Here is a 16,108-nt window from a genome sequence, read left to right on the forward strand (position 1 = left end):
AAGAGAAAGTATATGTGATACGTGAAGGTGAATCATATGTTTATATGAATATGAACTCATATGAGAATTGACATGAACTACATGATTACATGTATATGTGAATAAAACCATGACCTTATATGAATATATGATATGGTTACATGAATACGAAAAAGGATATAAAAGATAATGCCCATGTTATGTTTCATGAGAGTTAGGGGTATAGTTGGCATGCCAAGAGTCGAGGGTCTATGTGGTCCTTCGATACATATATGTATTCTTTGGAACATGTGTGAAGTTTGGTGAGACACATACTTGATCCTTGGTATATGTATATGATTCTTAAGGAATGATATGTGGTCCTTCTGGACATATATGTATTCTTTGGAACATGTGTGAAGTCTGGAGAGACACATACTTGATCCCTAGTATATGTATATGATTCTTAAGGAATGATATGTGGTCCTTATGGATATTATTATATGGCACTACGGTGCAATTCTACGCGGCACTCCGGTGCAATTATATGTGGCACTTCGGTGCAATTATATGAGCTGTGGTAACAGTATTAGTGTACAACCTCTATGTATTCGCATATCTTTAGTTCTCACATGTGTATCATGGGCTATTAAATAGATAATATTAATAAAAATGAAGATGATATTATAGTTGCCTGGGTGTACGTGTTTTATGATAGTGTATATGGTATATGTTATATGATATACATGAGTACATGTTAATGTATATGTGAATGAGTATAATTGATTGAAATGATGATATAATAATAAGTTTATAAGATATATGATATGGATATAAGAGATCATAGGAACATGAGATAAGAGATATGAATGATAATGACATATATGTATGTATATATATTTGTTACATGTAAAAGTATGAGTTGTATGAAATGATAGTAGTAATTGTTTATGTATGATTATTAGTTACCGCTTACCTTATATGTTTATTGCCTCACTAAGTCTTTGACTCAGCGTGTAAGTGATTTACACGTAGGTTTCGAGAAGAGTAAAGAGCAATGTGGAGCAAGACATGTCAATTCTCCTTACTAAAGGTCAGATCAGAAAAGATGTGAATAATATGTATTTTAGTATATAAAGTTCTGGTTGGCATGTTTTCAAAAGAATATATTGTTTAAGCTATGAACAGTTTTATAAATGTTTTGAATAGTTATATGTAAATAAATAAGTGAAATATACACGCTCTGATTGGTTTTGTAATAATGAAAATGTCTTTTATGTAAATTAGTCATTTATATGTTATAAAAGTTTTAAATTACTCACTATTTTATACAAGTACATGTTTTAAAAGGTCAATGTGACACCTCAGATTCGTATTCGGGTCGGATACGGGTTGGGGTGTTACATTTAATGGTATCCGAGCTACGGTTTAGCTGATTCTAGGCATCAATCGAATTAAAAAGTGTTTTAAAAAGTATACATGCCAACATAAAGTGAATAATTTCTGTTCTGATAGTGTAAGGAGTGTATTGTCTTGCTAATATAATTAAAATGTTATGTTATATTAGATGTATGATCATGAGAGCTTTCAAAGTGAAGCACAAGGCAATAGACTGAAGGTAATAGCATTTAACTGCCCTGGCCAGGCAGGGAGAAGAGCGAAAAACCTCAAGAAGTGCCTGTATAAACTTAGAGAATATCTTCACCATGTTGAAGAATATTCTGATGAATTTTCAATTTATACTTTTTTTTAACTCATAGAATGAATGTATCGAATTAGTTGAAAAGTTAAGAGCACCCGAGTTCAAGGATGGATTTGAGGGAGGTTCTGTTGTTACAGACCTATGGTTAGATGATATGATAGAAGGTTTTTATTTCTCCAAAGAGGAGAAATTAAATTGAGTAGTTTCGTTACTACTTTGGCAAGTTAGAGTACGGTGGATAAATGAAGCTCGAATATATGAGCTTGAAGCAAGTGAATTACCCATGCATGTGTATGAAAGTAAGTTTGATAAGTTAAGCAGATTTATTGTTGAATTGATTCTGATTAAGAAGGATAAAAAGGATACATGTGATTGATTGTTTAAGGCTTGTGCCTTAAATTAAAAGAGTTTTACTGGTTTTGAAATTGTTCTCATTTCAAGAAATGGTTGATCGTGATAAAGCTCTAGAGAAAGCTAAGAATAAAAGGATTGAAAAAAAAATCTCAAATGATTAAGAGAATTAGTGCTTCATAGAATTTAGCACCATCAAAGAAAGGTAGAGATTCTGGTTCAACTTTAAACCAGACATGAATTAGTTGTATTCTCCGTCAGAGAATCAAATCAGATGAGAGTTTGACAGACTCCAACAATATGTTTGATCTTGAAAGATTAAACAAAGAGTTAATTGAGGATAAGTCAGGGTTAAAGACAACCCTTGTGAATTGGGTTAAAAGCTCTTTTAGAATTTATGTAAATCGAAGCAGAAAAAGTATTTTAAATGGATTAGATGAGTATTGAAATCTGGTGATTTTTGAAACAAGTGGAGAAAACATAAGTATAAGAATGGTAAAGAATAAGGTTTTGTGCAAGTAAAGTTGACTATCAAAGTAATGAAAATGTGATAAGGAGTGATAGTTAAGGATAAATATATGTGATATAAAAGAGCATGGGAGTATGAAGAACATGATATGGTTTAGTTATGTATAAGACAATGCATATTATAAAAGGATAAATGGATAAAGACCAAGGAATGGATTAAGTGTTTTGCTAGAAATTAAATAATGTGAAGGATAAGAAGTATTTTAAATGTATCAAGTGAGGTAGATATTGTTTTTGTATTTAAGATAGAAAGAGTTAGCGTGGGCTAACAAGATTATGGGACGGAATGTATTGGAATTATAAGATTTCAAGATATGGTGGGTTATGATAACCAAATATGAAGTGGATATGGATACAATTGTATATATATATATATATTCTGATCATAGAAATATGAAATAGTGAAGGAAGTGAGGATTCATATGTTTGAGTAAAACTAAGGATTGATAAGAAGAGTTTAAATATGAGTACATCAATGATCAGTTTATAAATAAAGGAAGTTATAATGTTAAGCTTGAACAATGGAAGTGACATGGTGTATGAGATTGAATGTTTATTTGATTAGTTGAGTAAACTATTGTTGAAATAATTTTGACTGTAAAGAATATATAGGAATGGTTCGATGAAAGTTTACGTTTTAGATTTGAAGAACCGATGTTGACTAACAGAGTTATAAGATAGTAGTGTATTAAAGTTAAAGGATTAGAAGATGATTTTAGGGTAAGCTAATTAAGTATGGTGTGGATTGAAATATGGTTATGTATTTTAATCATTGAAATGAATGGTAATAAAGGAGACAAGGCATAATACTGTATATGAATGAGAGTATGGGTTCAATAAGTGAATTACACTAGGTTGATTTTAACTGAAATGATGTTTATGATTAATTTGATCAGGGCTTACGCCCTAGATTGAAAAGTTGTTATTAATTAGTTGTAATGGCATGGATGTTAGAGTTATCAGATTTGAAGGAAACATAAAGTAAGTTAATCAAATGAGATACGAATCTGGATGTGGTTGTGTATTTTGATCATATAGATATGATATAGGCAAGGAGATAAATATTTATGTGTTTTAAAGAAAGTTTTGAAGGAAGAAAATTCAAGCAAGATACGATAAGAATGAGGTTCTGTATAAGTTAAGTTGATTAGTAAAGTTATAAAGATATAATAAAGATTGGTAATCAGAGATAAGTTTAAGTGATAGGAAAAGAGTATGTGAACATGAAAGAAAGATATGATTGGTGTATAAGAAGATTTTGATTTATGAAGAAAATGAAATGATGAAGTTTAAAGAATTAGATGTGATAAAGATTATGTTGAGATATAGGTTATAAGTTTAACCAGAAGTAAGAAATGTATGTCATGTAATATGAGAATTTGTTTAGTTATGCAAAGTGCATGTTTAATCAGCTATGATGAAGATTTAAGTTTATGTTTCTTGGTCAAGTGGATGTAGTCAGAGAAATGAAGAAATATTTATATGTATTAAGGAAGTTTTGGAGTCAGTCAAGTAAGGATGAAATAAAAGTTTGGTGATTCTTGAAAGACAATTGAAGATTGATAAGAAATTTGATTGATTTATGAGTTTGGGTAATAAGAATTAATGTTATTGTCTATCTGATAAGTGACATGATAGGAGATATAAAGTAAAAAGGTAGTCGAATAATTGAAAAGATAAGAACCAAGTTATTAATGATGATACAAAAGATTAAGTTCATAAAGCAGCATGAGAACGTTAGAAGATATATTCTTCTCAGGATGTGTAGTGAAAATTCGGGGATGAATTTTCTTAAAAATGAGGGAAGATTTGTAACATCCTCAATATCAGGCTAGTGACCTAAAGGTGAATTTTGAAAGCATTGTGTTCAATTTCGAAATAAGTTAAAAGTTCAAAATTTTAATTGGAGAATTTTGAGGTTGGATTTAATAGTAAAGTTTGAAAGTAATAAGGGTATTATGGTCTTTTCTAAGAGAATATTTTTTTATTTCTCTTTTAGGGGATATAAAAACGTGGGAAATGAGGGAAATGAGTTTCCAGAGTTTTCTTCTTATCCTTTCTTCTTCACGCGTGGAAGCCAAGAGCAAAGGTGAGAATTTTTATTAGTTGATTATTATTTGAATTCTAAGTTGGTTTTGATTCTTTGGAAAGTAAGAAAGCTTAAAGAAGTCTAAAGATAAGTGAAAACTCAAAGATGAAGAGGTTAGAAGAGATTAAAGAAAATGGGTTTTTAAGTGAAATTTTGAATAAGAAGGTTTAAATGAATTTGGAGGATGAATTTGACTTGTCATCTATAAGAATAAGAAGTTAGAAGTGCTAGAATTAAGTTTGGATAACATGGAAATTGGGTATGATTATTGATTTCCATATGAAAGATGGAATTTTGAGGTTAAAGATGAGATAAATGAATATTAATGAGTTTAAGTATGTATATGTAAGTTAGGATTATGAAAGGGGTTAAAATATGAAGGATTTAATCCAAAAAGAATGAATTTTCGGGTTCAAAAAGAAGATTTTGGGCAGAGTGCATCGATGCATATTCATAGTGCACCGATGCATCAAGGTTAAAACCCAGAAATTGTTTGAAGATGTATCGATGCACAGGTAGTGCATCGATGCACTCTTTTAATCTAAAAGCATCGAACGCAATTGGTGTATCGATGCATAAGGCATGCATCGATGCATCCCAGTAATAAACAAACATCGAATGTATTTTGTGCACTGATGCACAAGTAGTGCATCGATGCATACCTTCATTAAAAGATGAAATGGGCTTTTCTTTTAGCCTAAGAAGTGACAATTTAGAAGATATCAATTAGTATACTGATATGTATCAATGTATTATTATGATGTAGATATAGAATGAAGCTTGTTCCGGAACAATCTAAGGATTAAGATTGATTCAAAGCAAACAAGGCTAAGGTGAGTGCATATTCTCTAGTATATGAGGTTCAAGGGAAAATAAGACTTGCGATAAGTCTATTTCCAATAGTGAAAAACATGAATTCATAGAAGTATGTATTTGTTATGATTTATATGTGTGCATGAGTATATGTGTTATTGGTATGAATATGGTAAGTAAAAGGGATTAATGGTGGTGATAAGAATAATAATAAGGATAATGAAATGATAGGTATATGTGAATATAAATATTGAGGTGTTTTTGTATGTATTGTAAGATTATATGTTTATGTGATAACATGATGAGATGACAATGATTTACATATCATATGAACACATGAGAAATGTTGTGAGCTATATGAAAGAGAAAGTATATGTGATACGTGAAGGTGAATCATATGTTTATATGAATATGAACTCATATGAGAATTGACATGAACTACGTGATTATATGTATATGTGAATGAAATCATGAGCTTATATGAATATATGATATGGTTACATGAATACGAAAAAGGATATAAAAGATAATGCCCATGTTATGTGTCATGAGAGCTAGGGGTATAGTTGGCATGCCAAGAGTCGAGGGTCTATGTGGTCCTTCGGGACATATATATTCTTTGGAACATGTGTGAAGTCTGGTGAGACACATACTTAATCCTTGGCATATGTATATGATTCTTAAGGAATGATAAGTGGCCCTTCGGGATATATATGTATTCTTTGGAACATGTGTGAAGTCTGGTGAGACACATACTTGATCCCTAGTATATGTATATGATTCTTAAAGAATGATATGTGGTCCTTATGGACATTATTATATGGCACTACGGTGCAATTCTACGCGGCACTCCGGTGCAATTATATGTGGCACTTCGGTGCAATTATATGAGCTGTGGTGACAGCATTAGTGCACAACCTCTATGTACTCGCATATCTTTAGTTCTCACATGTGTATCATGGGCTATTAAATAGATAATATTAATAAAAATGAAGATGATATTATAGTTGCCTGGGTGTATGTGTTTTATGATAGTATATATGGTATATGTTATATGATATACATGAGTACATGTTAATGTATATGTGAATGAGTATAATTGATTGAAATGATGATATAATAATAAGTTTATAAGATATATGATATGGATATAAGAGATCATAGGAACATGAGATAAGAGATATGAATGATAATGACATATATGTATGTATATATATATTTGTTACATGTAAAAGTATGAGTTGTATGAAATGATAGTAGTAATTGTTTATGTATGATTATTAGTTACCGCTTACCTTATATGTTTATTGCCTCACTAAGTCTTTGACTCAGCGTGTAAGTGATTTACACGTAGGTTTCGAGAAGAGTAAAGAGCAATGTGGAGCAAGACATGTCAATTCTCCTTACTAAAGGTCAGATCAGAAAAGATGTGAATAATATGTATTTTAGTATATAAAGTTCTGGTTGGCATGTTTTCAAAAGAATATATTGTTTAAGCTATGAACAGTTTTATAAATGTTTTGAATAGTTATATGTAAATAAATAAGTGAAATATATACGCTCTGATTGGTTTTGTAATAATGAAAATGTCTTTTATGTAAATTAGTCATTTATATGTTATAAAAGTTTTAAATTACTCACTATTTTATACAAGTACATGTTTTAAAAGGTCAATGTGACACCTCAGATTCGTATCCGGGTCGGATACGGGTTGGGGTGTTACACACCTAGTACAAACATCAAGACATACCATTTTTTTCTCTCAATTTTTTTTTCATCTCAACACACTCCATGAACTTTTTTAATCTAGCGAGAGATTGTCTCACATATTTCACAACCCCTAGCACATGCAACAGATTTGTTCATTTCCTTTAAACCTTCAGCAACAATCAAATTCACAATATGTGCAATACATCTTATATGAAGATATTTATCATTTGCAATACAACCCCCTCGAGGATTAAATATCTTTCTTAAATAAGCAATAACAACATCATTCGAAGTTGCATTGTCAACGGTGATAGTAAACAACATATCAATCCCCCAATCTAATAAACATTTCTCAATCATCATCCCAATTCCATCTCCCTTATGACTAGAAATTGGATAAAACTTATGATTTTCTTATTCAATTTATAATCGTTATCAATAAAGTGTACAGTGAGACACATATAATTAACTCTTTGCATAGAGGTCCGTGTATTAGTAGATAAACAAACTCTAGAACATGAACTTCTTAAATAATGTTTCAACTTACTCATTTTATCCAAGTACAATTGATAAATATCTCTAGTTATAATCAATCTTGAAGGAATATGAAATTTGAGGCATGTTACATACATAAATTTTCTAAATCATTCACTCTCAACAAACTTGAAAGGCAATTCATCAATCACAATCATTTGGGCTAAAACTTTTGTAGTTATTTATTGATCAAATTTCCAAGTTGTGAGATGTCCTACTTCCCCTAGAAGACTAGGTAACACTAAATTGCCTTGGTTAGTGTCAATGTTGTTAGGATTTTTCTTACATTGTTTCATGTGATATATCAATTATCCAATTCTATTTTTTCACATCACAACAAAATTCTTCATCACAATGATTGCATATACCCTTACTTTTACCCTCACTATTAACAAACTTAGTAAAATGATATCATACTTCTGACCTTAAAAGAATATCTTTTCGTTTACTTGCAATCCCTCTTGTGTTGTTGATTTGACTTGAAGTTTTTGTCATTGAATTTATAGAATTTGATAAAGAGGTGAAACACTGACCTCAACAGATGCTTCCATATTAGACACCTACATCAAAATAAATTGATAAAAATTAATATTGAGCCTGAATGTAATAAATTATTCAAATTATGTATGATGGCAAGATTAGACTTACAATTTGCTTAATCACCAACAACTACATCACATTATGTTAAGCCTTTTCTTCGTTTCAATCCAAACCATTAAACATATTACATTAACATCCATTTTAAAAGTGCAAAAATTAAACATCTTTATCACTCTTACCTCCCTTACTGAGCATCAAAAAAACATTGACAACACGTATGAGAATGTACCAGACAACATCAAAATCTTCAGTGGACATAAAAAAATCTATTAAGATTACATATACAACCACTTTGTACATACATCCTAGCTAAGAAAGTAGAAGTAGCATCACTTGCATTTTAGAAGCATTTTATCTAACAACTCGAATGATATACAAGACATGCATCTATAAAGCCTGGAGGATGGACATAAACATCATAACTACTGATCCAAGTGAAATCAAATTCTAGCTCAAATCCATTTCATAAAAAAGCTAGACCAAGGTGACATCAACAACTCGAAAATTATTCCTCACTAATTCTAATAAATGTAAAATTTAATAATGATTAACAAACAAGAAGCATAAAGCACTAGTATAACATTCATGAACCTGAAACCCTGACCAATTCTAAAACAATTTATTATGACTATACCACCTAAACCACTACAAAAAGCATGCACTTCAATATGAAATTATATTCCCTTTCTGAAAGATACTATGGAAAAAACTTAATGTCAAAAGCATAGACAGATGATGCAACAATAAATCTTAAGTGCATTAAACTAAGCAGAAATAGAAACAATAAAGAATATTATAGTTCAAAATGATCATAGAATACCATCAATTTTATACAATAACTTCAAATTATAAATGATTCATGCAGAACAACAAAATAAAGAGAAAGAAGCGTACCTAAAAGAATATAGAAACATTAATTCACACTTGAAAATAGATGTTGTTGATTCGAGAAATAACCCAAAGTCAGTGACAATAATTTAAAAAAACCAGAAGAACAATTTTTTTAAATTTTAATCCGAACCAGCTCATCTATGTATCAAATTTGAAAATTGTTGAACTATATTTTGATATAACAATTTATGACAAAATGTTTTTGGACTTGAATTGAACTTATTCAAAGTTTTCAAAAATAATTCAAAGTACATTTAAGTTGCAATTGAGCACAAATTTTTTATAAATAGTATTGTACTATTTGAATAGTATCGATACTGTATGAATAGTACCGATACTGTATGAACAGTAATGAACAATATTAATGCTAAAAAAATCGAATGTAAAATGGGTACCGATACTGCTACAGTAGTATCGATACTGCTACATTAATATCTAGCCCAATGGTCAAAAATTCAAATATTACAAAGGTATTACCGATACTCATTGAAAGAGTACCGATACTACTTGTTCTGGGCTGTTTTATTTTGCAGAAAATGAATCCCCAACAGCTATATACGACTTCAAACTCATTTCAAGCTATAAAAACAAACTGAGGACACTTGAAGAAAATAGAGAACACTTATCCAAGCAATCAAACACAAGAGAAGAGTTTTTCATTCTTATATTTCTATTCTCTTGTAAATATTTGTGTTCTTGTGAGCTTAATTCTTGTAAAAACCTACCTTAGAGAGGTCTTCTTTTTTACATTTCCTTTTATTGTAAAGGGGTTTTGGTTCTAGCTAAGCCTGCTAAAATCTAGGGAAAAGGTTCTAGTTTAGCCCGTGAAAAACTAGGGAGTTATAAAGGTTATCTCTTTGTCCTTGAAACAGAAAGAACAAATTAGTGAATTTGAAAGAAAAACCTTGGTGATGAGCTAAGATAGTGGATGTAGACTTGGTCGAGAAGACGAACCACTATAAATCGTTGTGCAAATTTTCTATCTTTCAATCTCCTTACTCCCTAAATACAATAACCGACTCAACCCTCTTGGCAAATCCTTTCGGTTATCGATTCGAGATTCTGCAAATCCCAACAATTAGCATCAGAGCTTAACTCGTTAGAAGGCTTATCATCCTTGAGACGATCCTAGAAGACGCTCTACCAATTCCGACACAACCGAGAAGATGACTTCCACCTCCTGCTCGTTCTACATGGAAGACTCCCAATCGATCGACAAGCCTCCATACTTAAATGGAGCAAACTACCATCATTGGAAGAAATTAATGAAGTTATTCATACAATCCAATGATCTTGATGCATGAGAGATGATTGAGAACAACTGCTATTCTGCAAAGAAGAAGGAGAAGAAGTGGAGTGACCAAGAACGGAAGAAAGCTCAACTTAATGTCAAGGCCATGCACATGTTGTTTTGTGCATTTGTTCCAGATATATATGAAGGAGTTTCTTCTTGTTCAAGTGCCAAGGAGCTTTGGAATAAGCTCGAAAAGCTTCATGGAAACAAGAAAGAAGAACCAACAAATGTGGTGTCTCTAATGGCTCGTGAAGAGCCCAAGGCATCTTCTAATTCAAATGAATTTAATTCATATTCTTTTGATGAGTTACAAGATACTTATAATAAGTTGTATATGGGATTTAAGACCATGAATTCCAAATATACGAAATTAATTTCAAAACTCAAAATTGAAAATAAATCGATTTTGAAAGCAAAAGTTGATTTTGAAAAACAAAATGAAATTTTGAAGAATGATTTAGAGCTTTCAAAAATCAAAATAAATGATTTAGAAAAAGAAAATTTTGATTTAAAAGTTAAGCTTGAAAGCTTAACAAAAGAAAAAAAATTAATTTCTAAAAACAACTTATTATGTTTAAAAATGATAAAATGCTCATATTGTCATTATCATGGTCATAAGGAACATACTTGTCATTTGAAGAAAGGAAAACATTTTAAAATTAGACAAGTATGGGTTCCCAAGGGAACAAGGGGCATTGAAACTAACGTTCAAGGATCCAAAACAATTTGGATACCAAAATCTAGTTAAATGTCTCTTGTAGGTGTGTGGGAGCAATGGTGATGAATATGAAGAATTCAAGATGCTCTAGCCACACGTTGAAAAAGGAATGGGTAACCTCTAAGCTTAATGCTCTTGATTTTGGTTATTTGGTTGCTCATTTGGATTTATGCATGCATGAGTTTTGATCTTAAATGGTTATGTTTTGTTTTTTTTCCTCTCATATATGTTAAAAAGGTTTTATGATGAACATTTTAAATTTTTAATGATTTTTCATTTTTAGTTCATCATAATGAATTTTGGTCAAAATTGGTTTTAAATACAAATGATATCTCTCTAACAATTGATATCAACTTTTCAAATACTTTGATTTTACAAATTTTAAATTTTTGACCTAAATTTAAATGTTTATGCATGTGTTTTTAAAAACAAAAGATATCTCTCTAACAATTGATATCAAATTCTTCAAATGCATAATATTTTATAAGCTTTATGCATATGTACTTGATTTCAAAATTTGGTATTGCATAAAGTATTTTAAACTTTGATATATTGAATTTCATGTGCTACTAACATATTTGTTAATTTTGTATGAAATTCAATTTTGTTTAAGTGTCAAGATTTTAAAGTCAAATTTTGTTTGGAATGCTATTTTGAGGGGGAGCTTTGATTTTTCAAATACTTTTAATGACAAATTTTACCATTTACTCTCCAAAGTTATTTTTGAACTTCAAAGATGAATTATTTTTTATACAACAAAAAGGGGGAGAAGTATGGTTTGAAAAATTCAATTTATTAATGAAAAAGGGGAGCTGAACATTTTTATATATTTTCCAACAATTGATATCTTTTTCATTAAACATTTTATTAAGGGAGAGTTTTGCCAAAAACAATTTTTCAAATGTTTTGTTATATCAAAAAGGGAGAGATTGTTGAACTATATTTTGATATAACAATTTATGGCAAAAATGTTTTTGGACTTGAATTGAATTTATTCAAAGTTTTCAAAAATAATTCAAAGTTTATTTAAGTTGGAATTGAGCACAAATTTTTTTATGAATAGTATTGTATTGTATGAATAGTACCGATATTGTATGAAAAGTATCGATAATGTGTGAATAGTACCAATGCTCAAAAACATCGAATGTAAAATGGGTACTGATACTGCTACAGTAGTATCGATACTGCTACATTAATATCAAGCCCAACGGTCAAAAATTCAAATATTACAAAGGTAGTACCGATACTCATTGAAGGAGTACCTATACTACTTGTTCTGGGCAGTTTTATTTTTGCATAAAACGAATCCCCAACGGCTCCAAAACATCCTCTACGGCTCCAAAACATCCCCAACGACTATATACGACTTCAAACTCATTTCAATCTATAAAAACAAGCTGAAGACACTTGAAGAAAATAGAGAACACCTATCCAAGCAATCAAACACAAGAGAAGAGTTTTTCATTCTTATTTTTCTATTCTCTTGTAAATATTTGTGTTCTTGTGAGCTTAATTCTTGTAAACACCTACCTTAGATAGGTCTTCTTGTTTACATTTATTTTCATTGTAAAGGGGTTTTGGTTCTAGCTAAACCTGCTAAAATCTAGGGAAAAGGTTCTAGTTTAGCCCGTGAAAAACAAGGGAATTGTAAAGGTTATCTCTTTATCCTTGAAAAAGAAAGAACAATTTAGTGAATTTGTTAGAAAATCCTTGGTGAGGAGCTAAGGTAGTGGATGTAGAATTGGTTGAGAAGTCGAACCACTATAAATTGCTGTGCAAATTTTCTATCTTTCAATCTCCGTACTCCCTAAACACAAGAACCGACTCAACCCTCTTGACGAATCCTTTTGATTGTCGATTAGAGCTTCCGTAAATCCCAACAAAAAATTCTCCCCTTCAAAGAAAATCAAATAAGTTGGATAATCCAAAAGATCCTTATGTATAATCCCTACGAATAATAGAACCACAAAATAGAGAAATATTTTAGTGTCTAGCAAGCATATTATTTACGAAAATATAAAAAAACTCTAACCTTTGCAAAATCAATGAAGAACTAAAGACGTTAACTGCTACAAGCTTTGAAAAAACTTGTCCTCCGACGTCGACTTGTTAATCGGCAAAAAGCACTTCACAGGCAATAGATAAAGATGGGTAAAAAGTGAAAACAATGTGAGATTGAGAGGTTACATAGGTTGAGTAGTAGAGAAAGTGTATTTTCCTAAAAGGTTTAGGTTTAGGTTCATCCGTGAGCATTTAGTTTTGGGATTTTTTTAATTAATTAATATTGATTTAGGTTTACAAGTTATTGAATCTTAAATTATTAATTGGTTTTTAAATGGTTTAGGTTTAGCCTATATGCTATATATAATATATTTAAAATTAAATTTCGATTAATTCTATTAATTAACCGATTTAGAACTGAATTAACCGTTAATCGAATTCTAAAAACTTTTTAACCGTTCCTCGACCGAACTAATTCGGAGGTCGACTGAATTAACCAAACTAATTCGGTTCGATCGGTTAATTCAGTTAAAACCGAAAAATGAACACCCCTACGTAAGTGGACTCCCAACCTTAAATCACTCGAATTCAGCATGAAAAGTTACTCATCTGGGTGCATCTTATGGAGTGCCTTTGGAATTGTTTACAAACAATGGTTTAAGCTATATTTCCAGCGCTTTTGGGACTACTGTATATGGATAACATAACAATTACTAGGCAACGTGTTTCTTATGCGAAGGTCAGTCTAGATGTTACTACTCGTTTTAAATTTCCGAAGTTTATTGATGTGAAATTGAGAGACGGTTTATTTGCTACTGTTCGTGTAGAGGTCTCCTAGTTACCGCCTTGCTGCTCCAAGTGTTGTGTTTTTTTGTCGCTATGACATGGCTTGTCTTCAAAAGAAATCTGATGCTCACGTCTGGGTTCAGAAGAAGCATGGGGCATATTATGTGGGTGCCTTTGCTTCCAGTAAAGGGAAAGGGGTTGTGCAGGCCCCTGTGTTGCTTGGAGCTCAATTTCTAGGTGTGTTTCTGATGTAAATGAGCCATGTTCTGTAAGTGGTGATATTGTTTATGTTACTACAGCTGAGAATAATGTGCCCTGCTTTGAAATTGATTCAAAAACTGAAGGTATGGAGACTATTATTGCTGGAATAGATACTGTTTCTATAGCGGATTCTGCTGGGAGTGTTCTGTCTGTTGATAATGTTACTTCACTGCCTAGTGTTGCTGTTGTTGCTCTTATTTGCTTTGCCTGTAGGTTTTAACATTCCTGCTGTCATTGCTGCTAGTGATGTTGTTCTGCCTACTGGAAATACGAAGGGTGTTGCTGCTTGTGGAGCTGTCCTTGGTCAAGAAAAAGGGTAAGGGATGTAATAGGTCTGACCCATCTCCTTCAAATTCCACACGAAGGTTTTCTTTTGGAATACTCGAGGATTAATTCATCCCTATAAACAGTTAGAAGTAGCTAATAGAATTCGTGCTCTTAATATTGACCTTGTGATTGAAACTAGAATAAAGGTGGCTAAGGTGCAACAGGTTTTTAATAAATTTTTTGCTGGTTGCCTTGATTTTCACAATTATGATAGCACTGCGAATAGTCCGATATGAATTTTATGTAAACCTGAATTTCATGATTTGAGGTTGCTATTACTGCACAGAGTATAACTTGTTCTGTTAAATCTAGTAGATGGAGACAAATGGTGAGATCAAAATCGAACTTTACATGAATGAGAGTAAATCTGAAAAATATTAAAATAATTAATGGTTAAAATTAAGCAAAGGAAAAAAATTAAATTAATAATAAATTAGAATAAATAAAGGATACATACTTGATTAGAGCATGCCTAAAAATAAATAAAAACATTAATTATAGATACTAAACAAACTAAAATAAAGAATAAAGAAAAAGTAATTAAATTAAAATAAATAAAACTAAGAATCTTGTTTAGAAGAAAAGAGTGTTATTTTTTTCGAAATTCTCATGCAAGTGCGAATACGGATGGGCATGGGTCGGGTCGGGTTTTTGGTCCACCTGACTCGACCCGAGAACAAGAGATCCTCCATCATAGACCCGACTCGACCAAAACAAGATTTCACCCGATCCGATATATAATTTAAAAGTTCGACCCGACCCGAAATAATAATAAAAATATTATTTTTATTCAATAAAATCAATGACTTAATAAAAAAATATATATATAGAGGGGTATTATTGTAATTATTTCAAAATATATAAGGTAAAATTATATTTTTTCGGGTCGGATCGGGTTTTTCCACCCTAAACCCGGCCTGAACCGAACCTATTTTTTTTAAAACCGACCCGATCAGGTCGAGTCGAAACCCGTCGGATTCAAGTCTTATGCCCATCCCTAAGTATGAATCTTTGTTCGGATTCGGATCGAACTTCTTGAACATGGTATAATCTAGTTCGGACTAGATTTGCTTGGATAACCTACTTCTGTCTTTTTACCGATGAATTTCACAAATGGGAGAAGAGATTCTACAATCCACACTAAAAGAGGAATCGAAGACAGAGAAAAGATACAAGATAAATATAAATAAAAGTATTTTCTTTTATTGCTCAAAAGTAAAGAATAAATCTCATTGTTTTTTCCTCTCGTTTTCCATTGAGATGGAGAAAATCTATATTTATAGCTGAGTCTCTTTATATTCGATGGTTAATATTATTTACATCGTCAACTCATATTAAAAATATATCTACCTAATCCTCTTATTTAAAGAAATAAAATCAATACTATTAATACATTACATAGACAGGAGATTATATGAGATAAAGAAAATATTTTGATTAACATTGAATCAATTATTTTCTTATTATTTGAATTAAATTGTTCGGACTAAATTTGTAGAAAAAATAGTTTAATGATTAAAAGAGGACAAAGATAATAATATGATG

This window comes from Hibiscus syriacus, unplaced genomic scaffold (assembly GCF_006381635.1).
Source record: "Hibiscus syriacus cultivar Baekdansim isolate YM2019G1 unplaced genomic scaffold, ASM638163v2 tig00018611_pilon, whole genome shotgun sequence".
NCBI lineage: Eukaryota > Viridiplantae > Streptophyta > Magnoliopsida > Malvales > Malvaceae > Hibiscus > Hibiscus syriacus.